Below are 5,915 nucleotides of genomic sequence, written 5' to 3' on the forward strand. Positions count from 1 at the left end.
TTTAAAGGGGTCATATGATGCGATTTCAATTTTTTCCTTTGAAGTGTGTAGCGAATTTAGCTCATGGGGAAATATGAATAATTAACCATAACTAGTTATAATTAACTATTCATATTTTAGATCCACTGTAGATATTTAGCTGACCACTCAGGGTCAACCGTCTTGTCAATTCTAAGAATGTTAATTTCCTGGTTAAAGGAAATAACTTTCTTACTGTACAATTCTATAAGTTTGTAACGTAAATCTGCATGATTATTGACTCCGGTTATGAGTAAACAATGAACACGTCAAGTGTGATACAAGTAAGGTTTTATTAACTACATAAACACTTAAACTAGTCTAACATACTACATAAACACATTAAGCCGGTCTAACATACACATACACACACACACACATACAGTTGGTATAGGAAAGGGTTAAAGTTTAGCACTAAAGAAAGAGACATAAGGAATGACATTTATGGAACCATTTTTGCATATTCAGCAGATCTAAAACCTGAGGGAAAACGTCAGATTCTTAGTTCAACAAACCTTGTAAAAAGGTGTAACTGATACTTAATGCATCAATTAAATCGACTAAGTTTGATACTTGCGTATGTCTGAAAAAGATTCCTGATGCAATCTTAAGGCCCCAAGATCTTGCTGAAGTTGGTTGATGAGAAAGAGCTAGTTTGAGTCAGAATCACTTGATGAATGAAAAGGACTAGGCCGGAGCCTGGCACGAGCTTTGGTATCCTGGAGCGTTTCTCACATCTTCATCTTAGCATCTCCCTGAACCACCGACATGGGCGGGTCACATGGAGTGTGGCCTTTTAAAGCCTGCAGAGATTCACGCCTCTCAAGATGGGTTCGTCCAATGAGGAAGGCTGAAATCCCAAGCGGGAGGTTGGAAATACTGAGGATTTTTATGAGTCTTTGTCTGTAAGCATGGTATTTTGCATATGTAATTCGCTGGAGTGTTGAGGCACAAATTAGTACCGATTCTTAGAACATCAATATGTTGCATAGGTATCAGCATATAATATACACACTTGTTTCGATCATAAGAAGGCGAATTCATAGATACTAGACATGAAATAGTTACTTATATGAATGTGTGGTTTATCGTAAGCACGGATAAAAATAGTCTATAATACAACAGATTAAATACAACACAGCAATAATATACACAATGGCCTGAAGAAAATGGGTGTTCATTCAAAGAAGGTTTTCCTATGAATTAATTAGTAGAACAGTCCATTTCTCCTGTGCATTTGTACCCCTTGTTTCTGGAGAAAGCAGAATGAGAGCCGGCTCGCATTCCACAAGGTTGTAAATGTATCGGGTTACCATGAAACCAGGGTCTTGTTCGGCGTCCTGGGGTGTTACAAAGTATTTGTGAAATCTAGCTAACAAAATATATATTGTGTGTTGGAGTGGTCCAGACGCTACAAGGTTCAGGAGGAGGATGGACACCCGGGAGGGCGCCGGCAGACAGATTCCAGGGAGGAGACGACAGGAGGGACCCGGAGCAGGAAGATCACAGCAGGACCCAGGCCACAGCCATAACAGTGGCCCATGGTGGAGCCGACGGAGGGAGGAGCCATGGAGGAGGAATGGCCGCCGACTCCAGGGGGCCGATCAATGGCGGCGGAGCAGGTGGTGGAGGAGTCCGAGGCGGAGACGGAGAGCAGATGAGCCAGGGCGCCGGGGAGGATCCGGCGGCGACCGATGCGGAGATGTAGATCCGGGAGTCCGTGGTGGAGACGGAGGGACGGAGGGACGAGGCGAAGCCAGAGGAGTGGAGTCCCGAGGTGCAGGATGGTCGACACCAGACCAAGGCGGAGCCGGAGGGACGAGGGAGCCTGGCGGAGCTTGTGGACTGCCGAGCCACGACAGAGAGGAGGGAGCTAGGAGCCGACGGGTCAACGGGCCGAGGCGGCGTCCAGGTCTCGGAGGCTGGAGGCAGAGTCAAGGGAGACTCCAGCCATGGCGACGCTGGAGGATGGCAGTCCCGCGGGGCTCGCACCGCAATGATGGTGGGCTGAGGGCGAGCAGAGGGTCTGCCAGACGACAGCTGGGTCGGGAGTGTCCACTCCACAAAGGTGGCGAATTCAGCTCGAGGGCCATCTTCGGACGACGGCATAGGTGGTGAGATGGGCCACAGCCAGAAACAGTCTGGTATGACCTTCTAGCGAATTTTCCCCCTGCTCCAGCAGGAGGAGAATGAATTCGGGGCGAAGGAGGGGATCCATAGGGCACACAACGGAAACAAAAAAACTGAGTAAAAATAGAAACAAAACAGAGGATACAAACGGAGGTAACTGTATCGGTCAGGGTCTTCTGTCACAATTCACTCAGGGAGCAGGAAACGAGGAGTACTTGAATAACACAGTCTTCAATAATCCACAGGAAAACCATGAACAAGGAGGTCATTCAACAAGTAGACCCGACAAACAAGAACTGAAAGGACTAGGGCTTTTAAAGGCAGACCTGGAACCACCTGGAATCAAATTAACACAATCAACATGAGGAAGAAACTGGGTCACGGGCAAAAACACACACAGAATGGTCCATAATCCTGACAGTTTGACTACTTTAGTAATTTACAAATCTTATTGTTTAAGCATATAATGAAATAGGTAATGGTGTGCTTCTTATTTTATAGCAACAGTTTGAACAGGACCCTTTCCTATTCTAACATGACAATGCCTCTGTGTATAAGGCAAGGTTAAAAAATAAATGATTGTTTCAGGCAGTGTGGAAGAACTTGACTGGTCTGCATAAAGCACAGTCCTAATCTCAGTTTAACACCTCTGGTGTGACTTTAAATACAGACCTTGAGCCAAAAACTCATTACCAAACACCAATGACTCCATACATATCATATGCAAAGTAAGTTCTTCATCTAATACCAAGCACACGGATGCAGTTTTTCTTTGTCAAATGTTAGTGGATCATGAAGTAAGAATCTAGAAATGGTCCACCACTGTATATTCTCTCAAAGATTTCACAGGTTTATGGTTAGACGCATACAACACAAATTGCAACTCATCATTTATTAGTTCATGTAATGTGTCCAAAATACATTATTCTTTAAATTAGATTATGTATTTACTATTGATCACAAAAAAACTTGTCTTACCTCTTACATGCAAAGATTTTTGAGAAAGGGGGCATTTAGTATGTTCACGGGTATGGAAATGAGGTTTGGAAGGATCCTGTACAGGGAATATCATATAGAAACGGGCCGTGAGCGAGTAGCCTACATGATGTAAATGCAAATCATTCATGGCACAGTCTGTCCCCTCTTGGCTCCGTGCCATAGCAACCACAGTCTCATTTCAGATGTGTCATGCTGCATTATCGTCATACAGACACATGCAGGCATTCACACACACAAGTTTACAGTCCAGTGTTCTTATTTTGTCTGATACTTTGACCAGAAGCCAAATTGAATGACAGAGCATAACTGATATCTTCCTTGGTTTTCAGTGAAATTTAAGTAGTACTAATTATTTAATAAAACAAATGACTCAATACAGTACAGTTAACGTTGGCCTATATATATATATATATACAGTGGGTACGGAAAGTATTCAGAATTATAATAATGAACACAATACAATAATAAGCATTTGGACTATTTTGTCCACTACAAATGGATGTGTTACAAAAGTATGTGACAGTATACAAACACAGCAGGTCATTTGACTAATACAAAGTCTTTAATATTCACTTCTGCAGTAACATGTTCATTGTAGATTATTTAGTATTAATATGAATATTATTCAATGCTAATATTATAATATTTATATTTTAAAATATATATGATTTAATAAATGAACTATAAATAGACTATATTTATAAACTATAATCAAACTGGATAAAACTAAAAAAAAATATTTTTTTATTTAAAAAAAATAGTTTATAATAACTTTAAAATGCGTTTTTAAAGCTCTAATTCAATGGTACTCCTCAGTTAAGCTTCACATTTAGTCCAGTCATAGCACACCAGCTCAGTCAATTTGCCCTGCACTTTTAATGAACAAATTAGCTAATAGCTCACGATCTGTAATGAACTAAAACAGTGTCATACAGAATTTATGAGGAATATTCATTTATGCAGTAGAGTTGCCTCATTTACTACATAGACCGCAAGGAGTGTGGGTGAACAGGAGCGATTAAAAGAGATAGATAGATAGACAGACAGACAGACAGACAGACAGACAGACAGACAGACAGACAGACAGACAGATAGACAGATAGATAGATAGATAGATAGATAGATAGATAGATAGATAGATAGATAGATAGATAGATACTTCTGAAACTGTTCAACTATTTCTCTCCATAAGACTCTTTTTGGTCCTACTGCATGTGCTAAAGGAAGTAAGAAATTCCCTCAGCCTTGACCTCCAGCTATCACAGCTAGCAGGCAGCTTTTACGCTCGGCTGTTCCATTACTTTGCTCCTTTCTGTGGCATATTAAACAGATTAATAGAACTGCACTCCGGGGAGGGGGAAATGCCAGTCAATCTTACCTGCCGACACAAAGGCGAGAAAAGCAGACACGTCCTGAGAGCTGATAAAAGAAAGACAAATGTCACACCAGAGGAAAGTGGAGCTCTGTGAATGTTGACTTTCGGCTTCGATTTTGTAAACAGAGGAAGATTCTGAATAATTTGCTCACTGAGCAACTACCAGTGAAGTGGAGACTATTAAGGCTTCCTGCTAAGGCCAGCATCATTATTTCTATTGTTCATACTTGTAAATACATGCATGTAAAAATTAAAGGGGTCCTATTATGCTCTTTTACAAAGTCTTGATTTTGTTTTTGGGGTGTACTAGAACAGGCTCTCATACTAGGTTGTTTGAAAAACACATTATTTTTCACATATTTTACATTATTGCAACACCTCTCTCCCCAGTCTGGCATGAACGGCTCGAATAGTTCCTGTATCAAATGAAGGCCCGCCTTCTGAAATACGAAATGTGCTGTGATTGGTTAGCTGGGTCAGTGCGTGTTGTGATTGGCAGCACTCGGAGCCTGGTCGGGGAAATGTCATGCCTCTTACCATAGCCGCCTGCGAGCTTCAGTGTAAATATTGCGTCAAAATCAAATCCATTTGAGTGCGATTTAAACCCGGATGATTGTAACCACTCTAAGTTCGTCTGTCTTGGGAAAGCTAGCGTGTCTCCGACATAGTGATAACACTCATTGTCTTCTCTAGTGCAGCTCAACCAGGTCTCGTCCCTTTCGTCGATATTTGTGATATCACAAATCCCGGAAAATATGCGTTGTAGTCCAAACGAGTCGTTCATTGTAGTTTTTGAAAAGTGATTTCTGTTCAATAAAATATCTCCTTTTGAAGTGGACTTTGAGCTTTGTAACTTTGCAGATATTTTTTATGCTCAAACAGCAACATAACAGACTAACTAAAGTTGAAAAAGTGAAAAAGCATAATAGGACCCCTTTAAGGTTCCTAAAGAGGGTTTTTGCAGCAAAGCCATAGAAGAACCATTTTGAGTTTCCCAAAGACCCTTTCTGTGAACAGTTCTTAAAAGAACCTTTTTTCTTAGTGTGAAGAACATTTTGAACCCTTTTCCACTATAAATACCTTTACTTTTGTATCCATGGATATTAATGTTCTTCACTGAACCATTAATAAGCAAAAACAGTGAACGGCATATTTTAAGATCAAAAGGTCTTATTTTTTGTCTTGTTCTCAATTAACCAATCAATCCAATTTATTTCTATTTAATTTCTATAACATTCAAAAACAACAGACATTGATCATAGTGCTGTACATAACTAACCAACATACCAACATATTATTTTAACACTGATGTAGTGTAATAATATTTTGAACATACTAATGTTCAATACTAATGACTAATAATAAGGGAGCTTTATATATATATATATATATA

This window comes from Sinocyclocheilus grahami, unplaced genomic scaffold (assembly GCF_001515645.1).
Source record: "Sinocyclocheilus grahami isolate Dianchi unplaced genomic scaffold, SAMN03320097.WGS_v1.1 scaffold287.1, whole genome shotgun sequence".
In the NCBI taxonomy this organism is placed as follows: Eukaryota; Metazoa; Chordata; class Actinopteri; order Cypriniformes; family Cyprinidae; genus Sinocyclocheilus; species Sinocyclocheilus grahami.